The sequence below is a fragment of the Polistes dominula genome, unplaced genomic scaffold (genome assembly GCF_049000335.1).
Source record: "Polistes dominula isolate Pdom_NZ unplaced genomic scaffold, Pdom_raw_medaka contig_24, whole genome shotgun sequence".
NCBI lineage: Eukaryota > Metazoa > Arthropoda > Insecta > Hymenoptera > Vespidae > Polistes > Polistes dominula.
The window spans coordinates 1,699,840-1,721,054 of NW_028301150.1; the positions used below are offsets into that span (position 1 = coordinate 1,699,840).

The following is a 21,215-nucleotide window of genomic DNA, read 5'->3' on the forward strand; positions in this document are numbered from 1 at the left end:
AGTGGTTTCAATATCAAGTTTATTTTAAACTGTGTTTACTCGTCACGCGAAGTGAGAAAGAGAAAAGAGAGAGAGAGAGGAAGTCTATAATTATGTGTGTAAAGAAATAAGTATATGTATATAATACGTAAGTATAGTTAATAAACAATTTGATCACTATTCGTTCTTAACTTCTCTCGTTTCTTTATATTATACCAATGACAATATTGAAAATAAAAATTAAAATGTATAATTGTTTGTGAAATATTTTCATTAATTATTCTTATTTTTTGTTCTTGTTCTTTTGTCAAGATTTTTCATAAATACGTACTTGCATCAAATGAAATTGCATATTTTCTCGTACGTTTATTAGTATTATTTAATATTATATTTTGCAAACTCAATTATACATGATATTCATCGTGAAACGAATGAAGCTCGAAAAGAGATATAGAAATACTGAAAGAGAGAGAGAGAGAGAGAGAGAGAGAGAGAACGTGATGAATGGACGTCATGAGATTTATCTTTATAATAGAATTTCGTTTATACGTTTTTGCTAGATATTTCAACCTACACGTATACTAGTATGACCAAAATGATAAAATAATAAATAAATACAAGTAAATAATATGTGTAGGTAAAACACCACGGTGAAACGAAGTTCAGTTTTTATAAGCTAATTCTTACATTAGATTAGTTTTGTTCGAGTAACGTTTGGAAAATGAAAAAAAAAAAATGTGTAGAAAAAAATGGTCTATTCTAATCTTCTTTGTTTCAACGAATTTGTTTCTCTCTGTTCGATAATAAAAAAGGATGTATGAAAAAGAAAAGAAACTAAACTTTATCATAGTTCACGACACTTATGTGTGTATGTTTAAAAAACTTATTACTCTCTGTTTTTCACAATGTCCATTTGAAAATCTACGATAGAATAAAAATTGTATTATTTCTTCATGCATATTTAACTTAAGGGGACCTTCTACTCTGCAATTTAAAAAAATTTTTTTTTTTTTTACATTATTTGAATGTATATATATGTAGAAATATTGTGTTAAAATTTCAAAAAGATCCGATGTCTCTAACTACATTTTTGGTGCCTAAACGTAACTACCTCGGACCGCTTTCCTGAGCGTTCGGCGCGCAAGGACGACTCTTATCTTGTTCAAACCCTTTCTCTTTCATTGTTTATTCAAGCAGTTTTTTTTATTGTAATCTGTATAATCCTTCGGATTGTCAGGTATATTTTTCGGGGGATCAGACATAGAGAAATATATAACTGTCTGAAGATGATGATATATAGATTATTAAATTATGATGATGTTAATGGGATAATAATTTGAATAATACGTGGCCCATTGCTGGGCCCATTAATCGGCCAATGATAACTACCATTAATGGGCCGATAATAAATGCCGGTACTGGGCCGATAATAAATGCCGGTACTGGGCCGATAATAAATGCCGGTACTGGGCCGATAATAAATGCCGGTACTGGGCCGATAATAAATGCCGGTACTGAGCCGATAATAAATGCCGGTACTGAGCCGATAATAAATGCCGGTAATGGGCCGATAATAAATGCCGGTACTGGGCCGATAATAAATGCCGGTACTGAGCCGATAATAAATGCCGGTACTGGGCCGATAATAAATGCCGGTACTGGGCCGATAATAAATGCCGGTACTGGGCCGATAATAAATGCCGGTACTGGGCCGATAATAAATGCCGGTACTGGGCCGATAATAAATGCCGGTACTGGGCCGATAATAAATGCCGGTACTGGGCCGATAATAAATGCCGGTACTGGGCCGATAATAAATGCCGGTACTGGGCCGATAATAAATGCCGGTACTGGGCCGATAATAAATGCCGGTACTGGGCCGATAATAAATGCCGGTACTGGGCCGATAATAAATGCCGGTACTGGGCCGATAATAAATGCCGGTACTGGGCCGATAATAAATGCCGGTACTGGGCCGATAATAAATGCCGGTACTGGGCCGATAATAAATGCCGGTACTGGGCCGATAATAAATGCCGGTACTGGGCCGATAATAAATGCCGGTACTGGGCCGATAATAAATGCCGGTACTGGGCCGATAATAAATGCCGGTAAGCCATTCTCAAGTTCTGATAGAGCTACCAAAGCACTAAAGTTTTAAGGTGTTTTTTTATACTACTGTTTTTGCAATAAAAAATTAATTAAAATGAAAAAATAAAAATTTATTTATATAGTTTAAGACTCAATTTAACAAACCCAACAACTTTTAGATCGATATCTTTTATAGTTTTCTTGGAAAAAATTCGCGAAAATAGCCTTTTTTTTAGGTGCTCAGAGTAGAAGGTCCCCTTAAAACCGATTTAACACAGAGTAAAAAAGTGAAATGTTGTATGCAGAATGATCAGCGATGCTTCATAAATGTTTTATTATTATTATTATATATAAATATGGGTTGGGAAAAGTGAGAATATAATTTTAATCAAAAAAAATAAGGAAACTTTTATTTCAACATATTTCATCAATCCTTGATATATATATAAACTAAATAAAATGCTATATCTAATTGTAAGAAACAATATTGAGAAATATTGTTTGTCGTAAATTCAAAACCTTTTGTTCAACAAAATGGTCATGTTAATTTCTATTTTATTATTATTTTGTTTTTTTAATTTTTTTTAATTTTTTTTTTTTACGTATACGCGTAAGCATAGAAAAAGAGTTTTGCTTTATGGTGCGTGCACAAAAGTGAGCGAGTTTTGTAAATTCTCGAGAGAACAAAGAAGTGCTTCTCGTGAAAAGAGAATAAGCATGGCGAAAAATACAAACACAAGAAAAAAAATAAGAGAGAGAGAGAGAGAGAATGAGAATGAGAATGAGAACGTTAACTTTTTATTCAAGAAAAAAGAAAAAATACAACACATTCTCGTCTAGTATCAAATTCATTTCCCTTATCTTCCATAACTACATATTATATCTAACAACAACTCTACTTTGCCGTTTATATTCTATCGCGAAAGGTTCACTTTCGATATTCACTTTTTACTTTGATCGTAAAGAAAATAATTTAACAGGAAACTTTACAAAAGTTAGACAAAAAAATAAATAACTTGAACATGTCTCGTTTGCACACCATCTTGCACGAACAACTCGTATAAACTTGTTCACCTTTTCGAAATTATATCAAAAATATATTTTTCTACTTGAAAACTCTGACTATGTATGTTGAAAATATACAAAAAAAAAAAAAAAAAAAATAAAATGAGAAATATTTTATAATAAGATTACGTGTCAAAGTAAAAAAAATTTGTGAAATATTTTACGAAATTAAACAGTGTTTCATGGTTATACTTCTAAATTCTCAATTAGAAATTGGTCAGAACTTTTTATCAATAACATTCATTATTCTCTCTCTCTTTCTCTCTCTCTCTTTTTTATTTCTATTTCAATTTCTTTTTTTTTTTTTTTTTTTTTTTATTTCTTTTACTTGAAATAGAAACTAACTAATAGACTACCCACTTCCTTCACCTGCACCACCACCTAGGATTCCAATTTCTTGGAAATCGGCTACGAATCTAAACGTAACGTGAAACCGCGAATTGCGATAGTAGTAGATGGTTGTTTCGAACCAAGTGATCTTAATCCAAACCTAACCAGAAGGAAACTTACGTATCCGCTTCATCGTCCAATCTTCCTTACTATCCAAAAGCTATCTAACTTCCAATTAGGAGAACTTCTACTTTTGTCTAATTTACTTGTCTTACCAATCGATCTTAATAAAAATGTTTTATTTCCAACAATTTTTCTACGCATCTTTTCATTTCTTTTTCTTTTTTCTCTTTGTTTTATACGAAATGTGATATGGTGTTGTTAATTTATATTTCAAATAAAAAAAAAAATTAAATCATGTTCACTTATTCATTATGTGAACAATTAAACGATTGAAATTTTATATTTAATCAGTCATTTTAATCAAAACATTTCGGAATTATTATCATTGAAAATGTTTGCATAAACTTTTGAACTATTAAAATTTGTATTATTTTTATTAACGAATGCAACGTTAACCCGGCAAAACCATACTTGTGATTAAAATAATTAGCGTTAATTTTAGTCTCGAGTATGAGCCGTTACGGTTATCAGTCTTTTTATTTCTGTACACTTGCGTATTATTTATGTGTTAGGAGATTAGTCTCTCTCTCTCTCTCTCTTTGTATATAACAGTTATATAACAATATTGCATAATAAAAAAAACGACATGATATGCGAAACGATTAAAGGTTCTTGACCCATCCAGATGCATATACCGTTGCAACTTTTGTCAGTTAAAAAGAACAAATTTATTCATTTTAAAGTAAACAATATTAATTTCAATAAATTTCATTATTTTATCCCAAATGATTATTTGAAAAATATTTCGATTAATTTCATTGAATATTTTCTTTTCATATTTTTAACAAACAAACATTTAACCATTTGTTATTTATATATAAATAAATTTCACATTTATATGTGAATGAGATAACAACGATTTTTGTTTATTTAATTTTCAAATTACAACCACGTATATGAATTTGTATAAATTCAATGCAAAAAAGAAAAAAAAAAAGGAGACGGATTTGTTTTTAATTCGAAACTATTTTACATATTAATAATACGTAAAGGTAAATAATCCATCTGTGAGAACACATTCGAATAAACTACGACATAATTAAACGTCATATGAAATTCTTCTTACCGACTGTGTTTGCTACGTAATTCCTACGTCATTTGAAAATCTTTAAAACTGATTGCCGGAGACGACGTAGTTATACGTCATTTCGTAATCTATACCTTGGTTACCTCTGACGTAATCCTGTGACATCATTTTTTTCTTCTTCCTTCCTTCCTTTTTGTCGTAATAACAATACAAGGGAATTACGTGCAATTCACTGGATGACTAGAGGGAATCTGTTATTTTATTATATAATACAAAAAATTATACTAAATGTTGATATATTCTTTAAGAAACGATTAGTATTCATTGAATTTAATATAATTATTATAAATTTAATCAAATTGAATTGAATTTAATTTAAATCAATTGAATTTATGTTAATGAATGAAATATATAAATATTGAAAATAATTTGTTAACAAATTTTTATACGCTAACTATTTGTTTGAATTCTCTTCATTATTTGACATTACAAAACTGTGACACTTCAACGTTGATTGCCATTTTGTCGTTCTCGAAATGATGCCACGCATCATCCTCATCTTGCATTCACCTGTCACCCATTGCATTCATGACACTCTTGTCCTCATCAGGTCATTCATATAGAAAGATTTTCCATTTAACATTTTTTTTCGTTATAAAAAACAAAAAAAGAAACAATATTGTATAATATTAGGTGTTTCGAAAAGTCGTTTCGTTTTTTGCTAACGCAATAATGGCATTAGTTGATGCAAACCGACAAATAGTAACACATGAGATCGATGCAAGGTTAATTTTATCAAATTCAATTATTTATGACCACTTGAAAGGTTTAGGTTTAATCTTGAAGCAAAAATTATTATCTTCATTTTTACAAAAATAGAAAAAAAAAAACGAAACGACTTTTCGAAACATCTAATACATTATTTTTTTATTTGATCAATATTTTGTTAAATAATTCATTTGCATTTTGATTGATGCACGAATAATTATAATTTTGTTTGTCTTTTTTTTCAATATTAATGATAATATGTAATAAATAATTTACATGAATGGTCATTATTTATAATAGTAACAGTTGTATCGAAGCAATATATTTAAAATATTGACAATACTTGTATTAATTGGTATAAATAATAAATGAAATATTTTTATCGATAATAAATACAAGTAATTAATCTTATATTTTGAATTGTATTCGTTACGGATGTTGAAAAATTATTGACACGAATAATTCAATTTTAGCTAATAAAAAATACGTGATACAATTTTTTAAAGTTTCTTTTTGAAAAAAAAAAAAATGAAAAACATTACTTTAATTTTTATATATATATATCACTCTTTTGAGATAAGATATAATTATTTTGAAATAATTTAAAATGATGACATTTTTAATATTTTATTTTACAGAAGTAGAGAAATAAAGATAGAGAGAGTAAGAGTGAGAGAGAGAGAGAGAGAGAGAGAGAGTGAGAGAGAAAGAGAGAAAGCTATTAGTTGACAGCGTTAGAACATTAATTAATCACTTTAAGCTGAACATTTTCAGCAATTAGTGTACTAATTTATGTTTATCACTGCCATTTCGTTTAGTTCGTTTTCGTTTTTACACAGAGAACTCAGGTGCTTTCCGTAAGAGCGAAGACCAATTAGTAAAAGTTTAATTTTAAAATTAACTAATTGTCAAATTGTTAATAATAAACGAGAAACTCTTCTACATCGTAGATGCATCGTAGATGCATGAATTGAACAAACTTTCAAAACCAAACGAATTGCTATGAGACAAGGAGCATGATAAATTATGATTTATAAATAAAACTGTTATACGCATATTAAAGTTTAATATTAAATGAAAATGAATAAAAAAAAAAAAAATCAAAAGAAACTAAGAATTTATTATACTTTTGAAAATTAATTAATAATCGTTGAACCATAGAAATCAATTAAAATAACAAATTAACACGTAATTGACAGTAAATAAAATTGTATTATTCGCAAAATTCATTGGATTTAATTGAAATAATAAAAATAATACAAAAAAAAATGATTTTAATACAAATTTCAAAAGAACAATAATGATATTCATATAAAAATAATTTGCTGAAAAAGAAAACAAAAAGCTAACATATTATGACTAATACAAAATAATAATAATAATAATAATAGATACTATTCTAATTCATAATTCACTTCAATTATGTTAATTTCTATAATTATCGTATTACGAATACATGAGATAGAGAGACAAGAGAGAGAGAGAGAGAGAGAGAGAGAGAGAAAGACGTCTTTTAGTTCGTTAAACTTGACAGGCATCTCACGTAGTAAGTGTCTTTAACATGGTGATTAGAACTCAAAATAGAAACTTCAACAAATTGTAACCAAATGTAACCTAATTATTAAAAACTAATTATTTTTGACACGACTCTAAAAATATTTCCTTCATTTTTATTACAAATTCTTTTGTTTATTTATTCTCTCGACGTTTCTAAAACAAAAAAATAAATAAAACACACACACACACAGACGTTGAGATAAGAAATAAGATTGAAGAAAAGAAGCAATTGGTTAGATTTGGATTAAAGGAGAAACGATATAAAAACCCACACACACACATATGTTCTGAGACAACTGAAGAGAATAATGAATTAAAGCGTGCACCACACACAAACACAGATATAATATACGTTTATATATGTGTCTGTGTGTGCGTAATAATAAAACGAAACGAAAGATAGTAACCTAGCAGGTTTTTCATTCGTCAGGTGGCTACTAATTCATATCAATCTCTATTAGAACGCAAACATGACTTTGGTTAAAAAGAAAAAGATTGTTGCTTTCAGTATAAACCCCATAACATTGCTTTACAGTTTCTTTTCTTTCTTTCTTTCTTTCTTTCTTTAATATCCTTTTTTATCCTTATACTCTTATCCTTTTTATTTCACATACGCAGATCATTTCAATATTTACTTTTATCATAGGCAAACGAATCAAAAATCCACTCTCATGAGATTTGATTTGCGAATCAGTGAAAGCATAATTCATAGGAAGCATGCGCAAAATTCATCAATGTTTTTCTCTCTCTCTCTCTCTCTCTCTTTCTATCTCGTTGACCCAGTCTCTTTTAAGATTTATTTACCTTCTGCTAATCTTTTTTTCTTTATTTATTTTATTTTTTTTTTTGTTGAAGTATTCAAGTAATTAAAGAGGACGTTATCATATTTTTGTGAATTAAAAAATGATATATAAAGAATAATAATAATAATAATTGGGTCAGGTAGATCAGCATTCACGCGTTAACATAATTTTGACACACACACACACACACAGGATAATCTATTATTATTATTATTATTACTTTCTTAATCATTCATAAAGAACAATGCGTGTTTCAACGTAAATTGTGAGAACTGGAGTTTGTTTTTCTTTTTCCATGGAAATGATTTTTCGTTGATTGTTTTATCTTACACAATCCCATAATAGAAAAAAAAAAAGAAAATTATTATTCAAAGTGTATTGTAATTATTTCGATGTTAGAAATTAATGGATTATCTTTTTTATTTTCTTTTAATTGTTCATACATTTTTTCTACGATTAATTATCGTTGTCGAAAATGCAAATTGTACATTTTTAATATTCATTATTAAAGTGTTACTAAGTAATGGTTATTTCAAACACTTTAGCAAAGCACTCAACGATAAATTATTTAAAATGAAAAATATATTAATAAGCATGATTATTATACGATGTTTTTCATAATATACATTAACGATCAGTTTGCAAAGAGCGAACTGGATTTTATCTATAATGAAAAATTATAAACGTATATTAATAATTTTTGAGTACTTGTTTTTTTTAATTGTTTTAATATAATAATATTAAATATTACTACAATTCTCGTGAAATCCGTAAAACAATTTTCAAAGTAATTAACGACTTAGTTTTAATTCCTTTGTTTAAATATATGTATATATTTCTTTTTTTATTAATAGAGAAATGTATATAATTAATTATCAACTGAGAATTATCAGCAATTTTTGCTGACGTGATACATTGACGTGAGTTCTTACAAAGATAAGTGTAAACGGATATATGTAACTGTTTCAGTAGATACCAATACTATTATATAAAAAATTATATATATATATAGATAAAAGAAATATTTTTTTTAAATAGTAACACATATCAAAAGCAGAACACTATCAAAATATTATATGTGTTTATTATACTGCAAAATAAATTGTTGTTTTTTTTTTTTATAAAATTCACATTAAAAATATTGATGAAAAATAAACGAACATTTGTTTAACCCTAAATTATCGAAGTAACTATATAGATAATTGGTCTAGCTTAATTTCATCGAAGTATAGTTGGGTAATACTATTCGGTCGTTGCACAAAGATCTTAAACACAGTTGAAGTATAATAAATGTCCTAGCTAGTGCATGAACTCACACAGAACGAAGGTCGTTTCATCTACGCGAGCAGTTTCGTTAACGCAAGAAGCTACATGATCTTGACCGATTACTTTAACGCCCTGGGTGAAACTATTAAGGGTTTCACACAACCTTGCATCAAGTTCAGCCGAGAAACTCGTTAGTCAATGGCATCGACACGGAAAAGGAAAGAGAATGTTGGATCGTATTTCGTCATTCTCTTGACTTTCGATACTTGTCGTCAATTAAGTTTCTCTAATACTCGTCTAACTCAATCGAGATTTAAAACAACATTTATAAATATTATTATTATTATTTTTGATATAATAAATAAATACGTTCTTATTGTTTTTTCATTTAACGTAAAATTTTTGTTTTACGAAATTTCAAATACGATAATTATAAAAAATTCATGGTGTTTCAATTTTAATAATTTGTTTGAACAAAATTTTTGTGATGAAATAATTTATTTTTTTTTTTTTTTTTTTTTTAGAAATAACAAAAATAATTTCTATTCTTTTTGTAAAAAAATACATATATTGTCTCGTTCTTATTGCTTGTTGCTTTTTTTTTCTTCTGTTGTTCTTTCTTTTAAAGGTATTTAATTTATTTAAAACGATTCGAATAATTCCGCCAACTTTAACTTCAGTCGAATCTCTAGTAAAGATATTTATAGAAATGGCAACACGACTACCATCAAGACCGGTAGTATTTCTTCGAACAAAGAGTTAACGTAACAGCTTTAACATCAAATCGTTAAAAAAACATTTTTCCTGCTCATCGAATTCGTGGATCAACAAAATTTTGTATTTTAAATAAATCGTTGATGAAAAAAATAATTAAAAAATAAACTCGTCCAAAGGAACGAACTAACAAATCAAAAAAAAAAAAAGAAAATAAAAAAACACGTCAAACAAAGTGTTGATTTTACTAAGAACGAACAGTTTACGATTGGTAACGGTCAACACGTGATCGTATATGGGTTAGTCAGTATACGTTTGTGTATATATATATGTGTGTGTGTGTATTGTATATGCATATATACACGTTACTCGAAATGATGCAACGAACTTGGTGTGATTTTTTAACAGACTGGCCTCTACCGGGCTGAGCTGAGTCTTTCAGTACCACGACGTCGACTGACCATGTCGCACGGTTTTTAATACTGACTTAGAAACAAAACAGTAATAAGTACTATAATCGTAATACGAATAAACTTACTTATTCAGTGAACGTTTCGTTTTATATCAATTGAACGAGCACGATCGATTTATCAATTCGATTCGAATAACTTGACCGATTATAATTCACTCATACACGTATATACCCAGTGACGACTGTCTTTATTTTTGTTTTAATATTAATACGATTTTAAATCATATCAATCATACTTACACGCATACAAATATATATATCAAGTGATCGTTTGTATTTTATTTTTCTATTTTTCTTTATAATACTAAAATACGATTAAATCTGTTAAATCTAAAATGCCGGTGCAAATGATCAAGTGAATCGATTATTACGAGATAGAAGAGAAATGTTATGTTTCATATAGCACGAAGAATATTACTACGAAAGAGAAGGTAAAATTAGAATAAACCTATTACTACTACTACTACTACTACTCGTACATTTTCATCACGTAAACATAATCTCTGGTATATATATATATATACTATTATTTTTCTCAGCACATTTTCCCCCACTCTTACTCCCACCACTTTTCCCCTGTTTCTAAGTTTTCCCTTCCCTTCTTCCCCCTCTTCTTTTATCTTTCCAATTGAATCCATACTTGTGTATTTATACATCATTTTATTTCAATTGAACGAATTAAATTGATATTTAAAAAAAAAAATTAAAAAACAATGTCATACTCGTTAATTCGAATTTAATTAATTAATAATAAACGATATAGAGTTCTTGTTAACTATTTTTTTATTCGAGTAGTTCGGCAAACTTATTATTCTTACGTGACTTTAATAAGTCCCGAAAGAAAGGAAGAAAGGAAGGAAGGAAGGAAGGAAGGAAAAGTTTGGCAAATAAAAAAGCAACAACTTTTTCAAAGTTTCCATTGTGACGATCGAATTAAAACACCCTGTCGAAATTTCGTTCAATTTCTTGTGTGTTTTAAAAAGACCAAAAAAAAAGAAAAAATACCTTTCTCCATTTGTCGTCTTCTTTTAACTTTTAACACGTGACTCTTATCTCAACATTGTATTCCTTTATTTTTATTACAAAAAAGAAAAAAAATAACACCAAAAAAGGATAAACCGTCGTTTAATTTCAATTTATTCAAATTTCTCCATCGATCGATAATTATATTCTATAATAATATTTTATTCGTGGTGATAAACAAAAAAAGGATTTGTTTCTTTGTTTTTTTTTTTTTTAAAGAATTAATTAACCTTCGATTCGGTTATAATATCGACGAAGTTAAACGAAACCACGCCAAATTCTTTCCGTCCAACGAATCGTCGTAAAAGTTAACGGTGCCAAATTTCTATTTTTACCATTTTAACATAGTGTCTGTCGGTCAAGTTAATGAATGACAAAGAAAGAAAGAGAGATAGAGAGAGTGAGAGAGAAAGAACACGTTGTGTATTCGACCAACGTTAATAAATCCGGTTATTTGTCTTTTCTTTCTCTCTTGTTTTTTTCTATCCTATTCTTTTATTTTTATCCAATACCTTTTTATCTATCACTTTTATTCCTATTATTTCTGTAACATCGAGAATTCATCGTAATTTATAATAGTAGATAATATCTTGGAATTGTTTTTATTATTATTATTATTATTATTATTATTATTATTATTATTATTATTATTGCGGTTTGACTCAAGTTACGATTCGTAATATTATAATTCTATCATTTTATTCACAGAATAAATATATTTATTCAGAAACCAAACTCCAATTTTGTAAATTTTTTACCTATATATATATATATATATAGAAACATAATAATAATAATAATTATTATTATTATTATTATAATGTGAAAAATATTAAATATCAAAGTGCATAAATATCTCCAAAATAAAAAATAAAGAATAAAAGAAATATATTGGCAATATATATAATAGTATAATATAGTAAATATATATATATATAATATCGTATATAAAATTATAATATTTATATATATATATATTTAAACGGAATGAAATTTTGATAAAAAAAGGTTTCGTATTTAATATAATACAACTGGATAGCATGAACGTGATACCACACTAAAGCATTTACGGTCAACCCGAGATCTCATTGTAATTGCTAATATCGTTCCGATCAGTTTATACGAATCGAGGATGTGACTCGATATCAGCTATTAGCATTAGAAACACCGATGATTTATATGACTCGCTATGATGATTCATTTTACCTTTTTACCATTACGAAGAATCCCCTAAAGATGAAGAAGAAAACAGACGGGGATTTTTATACATGAAATGTTTTAATTACGAAACAACAACATTTTTATCATAAATTAATCGATTTTACCTTCAATATTAACTATTTTATATATATATATATATGTATATATATATATATGAATATAAAAAATACGTGGTACCAGTATGTTAATTTGATTATAATCCGATATTGTAAAACGTCAGCAAAAAAAAACAGATTTTTCAAGAGAAGAAAGATGAGAGTGGTTTGGATGAACGTATGTGTGTATGTTTCTATAACGAAGTATCAGTTTATTTCTGTATGTGTTAAAATTCATTCGAGTTTTGCTTAAACAGTCAATTTATTGTTTACATAGTTTTTTCTCTTCTTTTTTATTTTTGTTTAATACACCTAGCCGATGTTTTTCGCAAGCTAAGGTTTACGTGTTTATTCTTCCTATGTGTATGTTTTTTGTTCTTTTTTTTTTTTTGTTTTTAAATCTGCATACTAATTATATTTCTCAAATTATATATACACACACGCACACCCACACACAAGTTTAACCATTAATAACAATATTTGCTTAAATAAGAATAGCATCGAGGATTAAACCTTTTTACGATAGATAATATAACAATTAAAAGATTTACAAATAAACGTAATGGTATAGAAAAGATGTGAGTGCATCGTAGAAATAATTGAGAGAATAAAAAAATTTAATAAGACGTTAAACGATGTGTTATTATTATTATTATTTTTTTTTTTTTTTTTTTTTTAATAAATATACTCGATACACACAGAGTAGTCAACTTTTCTTGCTCTCTCACTCTCCGTTCATTTTCTTTTTACTCCTGAGAGGAAAAGAGAGATTATCAGAGAGAGAGAGAGAGAGAGAGAAAGAAAATGAAGAATAAGAAGAAGAAGAAGCAAAAAAAAGTGAGATAAAAAACGATGAAACATCGTATCGTTATAGCCAGTATAGAAAGTTTCTTCTGAACTATACTAGACTCTGACTTCCGTGAAAAGTTTGGCCGTTCGTTGGTTGGTTGGGGGGAAGGGGGGAAGGGGGGAAGGGGGGGAAAGGTGAGGTTGGTAGGAGTTAAGAAGGGGAGCAAGTATAGAAAAAGCGATAGCATATGCGAGAGCATCTGGCGTTATCAAAAACGTCTCTAATGTGCAACCTCGGATAAGTCAGATAATCTGTCGGACACGAAACGTATCATAAAGTTTTTTACCATTCGAGAGTATAACCATTTTCTTTTCTTCCTTTATTTCTGTCTTCGTTAAAATGTTTCAGAATCATTCGACTAGAAATAAAACGTATCACATTTATTCTTTTATTCTTCTTTTTTATATATATTTTATATACGATATGTTGTATAAGCTTATTGTGTGTTTTAACACGTTGAGTGACGTGTCAGTCATCAGTGACTGACATTGAACTTCACGTTTAGGACGTGTCAGGCATCAGTGACTGACGATCAACCTTTCGTTTCAACACGTGTGGCCTGACGAAGATATCCGTAAAAATTCGCGTGGCTTTTAACGTGTTAAAGTAAAAACAAATTTACGGTTTGTTTTTTTTTTTTTTTCAAAATCTTTTATATAATCTCTTTATATATTTATATTATATATTATATTTATATTATTATAATAATATTTATAATATAATATAATATATATATATATACAATTATATAATATCTTTTTTAATACACTTTTATTTTTATTTTTTAATATTCTTCTTGTCATTGACAAGAAATTTGTTATTATTTTGAAAACGATAGTGTTAAAACGATTACACATAGTTTTAGTCACGTATTATAGTATATACAACATACTACTCTATGCGATATACTATACACACGCGGTATAGTATTATATGTATATGTATTCTTACAAGAGTTTATATCCTAGTATTATAAACTCCTTTTACCCGTATCTTTCTCATAGATATAGTAACATCATAGTATTTTCGCCATCTACGTTTCTGTCAGAAACGTTCGAAGAGGATTTGCATTGTAAAGCCAAAAGCTTTCTCTCTCTCTCACTCTCTTTCTCTCACTCTCTTTCTCTTTCTCTTAACGTTCTACGTACGCAATTTCGCTCGTTTGCACGGTTACTATGGAATTATAAGATCCGTTCTGGTTCTCTTTCTCTCTCTCTCTCTCTCTTATTCTCACTCTCCCATTTTCCTTCCTTCCTTCCTTCCTTCCTTCGTTTGTTCGTTCGTTCGTTCGTTAAGTAAGCATAGTAGCTAGTAAGGTAGAAAGCTAGCTAACAGCAAAGGTGGCGACCAAGTCTCTGAAGGAACCGATCCTCGATTCAAATTTCTCTTCTCTCAAGGTACTATAATATAATTTCTCGATAATGTATGCCAGATAACACACAAACGAAACAGACACAACACTTATGGAGACACACAAACCTTCAACAAAATTCGTTTTAAGAAAAGGATGTTTCTTATGTTCTTTATTTTTTTTTTCTTTTTATGATGAAGAATCCAAAAGGATAGAAAAGATATTTTAGATAAGATACATTGTAAACCCAAAAATACGTAGTCCTAAGTTTAGGGATTGGATAGGTACAACACTGAGTTGATTGAAATAAAAATTTGTTTGAGACCCTTTTTTTTCTTTTCTTCGATCAAACGTGACTGATTCTTTTTTTATCTCTTTCTTTCTGTCTTTCTTTGTTTTTCTCTTTCTACTAAACTTTCTCTTCACCTCTCTTTCTCTCTCTCTCTCTCTCTCTCTCTCTTTCTCTTGAAACTTTTTAATTAATCTCCCTGCTGGCCGTGAGCCGTTGGGAGGTTAAAGGTCGCACTTGCGAATTGCTTTAAACCAACAGTTTGACCTAACCATCGTCGACGTCTATTTTGTCCTATGTATAGGTAGGTACCTACCTACCTATCCTACCTATTCTACCTTTCCTCAACCAAGCCTAGAGCGTACGTTATTTGATCGACAAATAAAAATAAAAGGAAAACCCTTTATTTCTTTTTTTTTTTTTTTTTTTTGAACAGTTACTTCAATCTTTTTCTTTATAACTTTCATTCTAAAGTAAACGTTATCCTTTATCTTATTTTTCAATTCTAGTTTTATTTCCTCTTACCTTAGGTTATTGATTTATTTTTCTTTTTTCATTTATCATTAAGAATCTGTTTTATCGTCACTGTTAATTAATATTATTTATTTATATATAATTAAAAGGAGATAATCACGAACGATATAATTTGCAATTTTGTTAATTACTATTCTACCAAAAGATTAAATATTATTTTTATGAGCTAATCTTATATATAAATAATTTAATGATATAAAATAATGTAAAATAATAATATAAAATATAAAATAAATAATATAATATAATGTATTTCTTCACACACACACATATATATATATATGATATAAATAATATAAATTTAATTATATTATATAATAAATAATATAAATAGAAATCTGTAGATATTGATTAGATTTATAATATATTTGTCAAATATATATATATAATAATTTATAAATAATAAAATAAAAAATAAACAATTTATATACATATATATATACATATAAGAATATAAATCGAAACAACGTTAAAAATTATTTTTACCTTTTCAAACGTGGACGATTTTCATTGGTATTTCATATACACCTATCGAAATGATCAGTCAGTGCTCTCTCGGTCGTATGTACGCTATATTCGGATATTAGTTCGGAAATTCGTTCGCTCTTCGATATTCGCAAGAGGATTATGTTATCAATCAATCGTCACGAGCACACATTTCGAAGATAGGTAGGTAGGTAGTTAGGTAGGTAGGTAGGTAGGTTGATAGGTAGGTAGGTAGGTAGGTTCGATTTTATTTATAACGAATAACTCTCTGCCAAACGGCATACGCGATATTTTCTCTCTTTCTCTCTCTCTCTCTCTCTCTCTCTCTCTCTCTCTCTCTCATGTGAGATTATTGAATATATTCGAGGGGTTTGGTAGCGATTCGACGCGTAATTCCAGTTATTTTTCTCTTTTTTTTTGTTCCTTTTTTTTTTGTTTTGTTACTACAACGATACATCGATTCGATTAAAAGGATAATAATGGACAGGCTTTACTAGTCGTATTACGAAATTTTCCATGACAAATATTAAACTTCCATGATAAACCACGTAACTTCTCTACACTCCCATCTCCCTCTTCTTCTATTCGTGATTTATTAAGAAGAATGATCGATCGATCGATCGATCGATCGAATATGTGTCTCGAATAATATGGTAAATACGAAATGGAAATATATTATATTAACGTGTAATAATATGACGCATAAATAATATGAAAGAAAAAAAGAAAAGTGTTAACGTTACTTTACTTCTACGAAGTAAACAAGGTAATGTAATATCATCCGATGATTTTATACTATCAATCCTTCTTTCAAGATTATTTCAAACGAAATGACAAAGAGTATGAGTTTTCTAAGATACGTATATATATACACAGTGTTCAGAAAAAACTATTCAATATTTATATGCTAAATAAGATACCAATTATGAATAATCGGCTTTCGTAGATATTACACAGTTACAAAATAGCATTAAAAAAATGTCAATTAAAAAAATGTGCAATTATCGAACGAGTTCTCGACTCTGTAAAAAAAAAGATAAAAAGATGCCAAATGTGTGTAGAAATGGAAGATGGACACGTGGTAAGACTTCTGTAAACATAACAAATTTTGTAGTAACATAATATATATTGAATGGTTTTTTCTGAACACCCTGTATATAAATTGTGTATAAAAATTATTGTAATATAAGTAGAATACAGTTAAAGTATTAAAATAATTGTTAATTAATCGATAGAAATATGTATTGATGTTTAAATGCCACTGTGTATATGTTCGGAGCACCGTCCTCTTCGAGATTCACCTTGAGACTGGCACGTTACCTTCAATATGCATGTACTTATATTACACATTGTTTATATGTCCTTTCCGAAACCGAAATGATATTAGAGTGTATATGGTTATATATAGGGTGTTTAAAAATAATCACATTCAATATTTATATGTTATACATGATACAGTGTACTGAGTAAAATTGTTTTATTGAAGATTGGTCAAAAAAACCAACCTGAACACCCTGTATATATTATAGTTTAACGCAGTAGTGCATAGTTGAGTGATAGGAGGGAAAGAGGGGATTGATGAAGTAGCATCGATGATGCATCAACTTTGTTCACCACGTGTTTACCACTCATAGATCTAAGAATAAATCGAACATATGTTTTGTGTTACGACACGTTTAAACTTCGCTAAAATTAATGTCTCATTCGAAATTACGAAGTAAATGTAATTATACAGTTTTTTACATGCATTATATTTATATTATGCTCGTATGTTTATGCAGCCAATTAGGATTGTACAGTGAAATTTGATAACAACAAGGAGAGAGAAAAAAAAGAAGATATTTACCTACATGAAATTATTCTAATAATAATACTTTGATTGAATGTATGTTTTTAGTAGTTGTAATGAATATTACATGATTTTATTTATATCGTTATTATTTTTCTCTCTTATGTACGTCAAAGTAAAGAAAAATCGTTACATCCGTTGATACACGAAGAAAGAGATATTTTAAAATAAGAGAATTACTGTGTATTTTTTAACAGGCAGATAGTCAACAAAAATATCAATTCAATACGTCATGGTGGAGACGTAAAAAAAATATGCTTTTCTCTCTACTAGAAAAGATAGCAATCGTATCTTTATCGAATAACAGTAGTAGTAGTAGTAGTAGTAGTAGTAGTCGTGTTTTCTCTTTCGTTTTATCGGAAATCGAAATCAGTGCCTACCTAACACGCAAAATACGATACGATACAAAATTCATCGACTGAAAGAAATAAAGAAAGAAAACAAAAATGTATAATAATAATAATAATAATAGAGAGAACAAAATGTAGTTAGTTTTTTCTGGTTTAAAAAAAAAAAAAAAAAAAAAACAAGAATTAAAATTTAATGTCTCGTATGTAACATTGAAAGAAAGGTAATGGTAAAAGAAAAAAAAACATTACAACCAAAAAATGGTATGAAATAAAAAAAGACATTGGATTCTAGGTTTACTCGTTGAAGAATAATTTACCAATAACACAATCCGAATAATTCAAATGATTATTTTAATACTTATTAAAACTCGTCTTACGTTATTCTGTTCTAACTCAAAAGCAGGATTATATCGAAATTTAATCTGGCAATTGACTCTATACTTAGTTAGATCAAAACTTTCTATTACTTTCACTGCTGCATTAAAACCTAACGTCAAGAAGTTTCTCAAGAAGTGAAACGTGTAAAGATAAATGAGAGAAAGATGAAAAGGTAGGAAAGAAGAAATTCGATACCGTTACTTTAATAGGTGAACACCTGAATAATGAACTTTAGAAAGAGAAAAATAGAGAGAGAGAGAGAGAGAGAGAAAGAAAGAGAATAGGAAAATAACTGAGCTCACAAGCCAAAGACTATTATTGAACATCTTAAATTATTACGTACAATGACTAAAATGAAACATGACTTAGAAAAACTTTCATGACACCTGATATCCTTTGTCATAGTTACATTCATAGTCATATTCATTAATATTCTATCTCTATTTTCGTGACGAACAAATTAACAATGTAATGTGTTTGTTTTCATCCTATTTGTTCATTTAAATTTATGTAAACTTATTTATAAGACAATTTCAATTATAAATAAAAAAAGAAAAAGAAAAAACCACATAAGTAATTCGCATGCATTAAAAATTTCGATATTTGATTTATTCTTCGAATTAATTTCATCTTATTTGAAATTGTATATATTTATATAAAAAAAAAAAAAATAAAAAATAAAAAATAAAAAAGAATTAAAAAATGTACCGCAATAAATGAACGGAATAATTCGAATGATGATGCAAAAACGAATGAAAATTTGCATATTAATCGAAGAGTTCCGGAAAGAAGCGTATAGGATTTAGTAGAATTTTCTGATATACGGATATAAAAAGGAAGATTCTTGCCAGAAATTACGTCACGCAAATGAGTTGGAAGATATTATCCATTTTTAAAATACTATGTTTGTTCAATCCTATAAATTTTATTCTAACTACTCCCATTCCTCCATGGAACGTATCTACAGGAGTCTTTTATTTTTTTTCATAATATCATAAAACTTGTATTGAATTAAAAAAATTTCATCGAATTTCATTGACAATCAATATGATTTTTATTTTTATCAAATATCTCAACGATTTCTCTTCTGTTTTTATTTTTTTTATTCAATGAGAAAGTAAAATATCCTATAAAATTATTCAAACATTATTCGAATGTTGTTTTTTTTTTTTTTCTTGAAATATAAAAATATATAAAATTATATTATTATTTTTTCTTATTTCATTTATTCTTCTTCCTTTTTTTTTTTTTTTTTTTTTTACAACGTAACAAGGTGGAGCATATCATCTTTCATTTTGATCAATTCGTGCTGTTTATTTCGTAAATAAAACGTAATGCAGAAAAATGTCTGAAAAAGAAGCACCCACACACACACACACATACAGATACACACACGAGGTACTCTACTACTTCTTACGAAGATGCAGAGCTTTCAATATTTTTCACATTACATTGGGGCTTAGGTGATAAGGAAAAAAAAAAAAAAAAAAGAAGGAGGGGAAAAATTTTCCTTTCGCTAAAATAGTGCTAACGATAGTATATTATCGACTTACTCTTAAATGAATAACACTAAATACACATTTTTAAAACTATCTTCTTAAATATTCATTAAATACAATATAATAATTTATATTTATACCCTTTTATTACCAATTAATGGGAGAGAGCAAAAAATTACAAATATGTTCTCGTTTTAATCGAATGGTAAAATAATATTTATAAATAAAACAAAAACAAATTATTATATATATATATATATAATAATTTTTTTATATTTATAACAAAAACACTCGGAGTGCTTGTAATAATTGTACTTTGAGTTTAATTTTTATTAAATATGATCGTCAAAATTTTTATTAAATTTATTTTTTATATAAATTTAATTTTTATTCAATCTTCCTACCGCAATATTTTTTTACCATATTTTTACGCACACACAGAAACCGTTTTATTTATTTATTTTATATATTTATTTATATAATTAATATATATATATAAAAACAGGTAGAAATAATTGCACAGAAGTATAAATAAAAAAACTAACCAATTACACTCACTTATTATTATTATTATTATTATTATTATTATTAATAATTAATATTCTCAATATTGAAAGAAATTATCAACAGAAACATCACTCACAAAATAAATATGGAAATGATAAATCATTAGTTAACCTTTCTTATTGTAAATTCAAGGAACACACCATAGGGTCTTCACTATCCCTTTTTTTTTTTTGTTTCATCAGAAGGAAAACCTTCATAGGCCCAAAACCTTCAAAGTTCCGAGAGTCTTCACTATCCCTTACCTTACATACACAATGACCAAGAAAGATAGTGGAATTCGAAAAACTAAACTTCCACTAGACCACCCACAAAGAATAGTCATGTTTCCTCCCAAAAAATACCATGGAAAAATCCCAAAATTTTTCTAGGAACCATAGGCGAAGGAACATATCCAACTGAAATAAAATCCTTACTTTAAAATTTATTACCAAGAGGATGAACCTACGCCTATGGTCTGGGCCATAAAAG

The 21,215-nt window shown here is 28.0% G+C and overlaps 1 protein-coding gene and 1 long non-coding RNA gene across 2 annotated transcripts in view; one reads left to right on the forward strand and one right to left on the reverse strand.

Annotated features, from left to right (window-relative positions):
- Positions 1-21,215, reverse strand: part of LOC149030782 (uncharacterized) — a 61,188-nt gene that overhangs the window by 15,207 nt on the left and 24,766 nt on the right. The gene's annotated exons all lie outside the window — the stretch shown is intronic.
- The window catches only part of LOC107064765 (sodium-coupled monocarboxylate transporter 2), a 37,641-nt gene continuing 26,066 nt past the window's right edge, over positions 9,641-21,215 (forward strand). Inside the window, 1 exon segment of the mRNA XM_015317792.2 lies at positions 9,641-10,686. The gene's annotated coding sequence lies outside the window, so the exon portion shown is untranslated.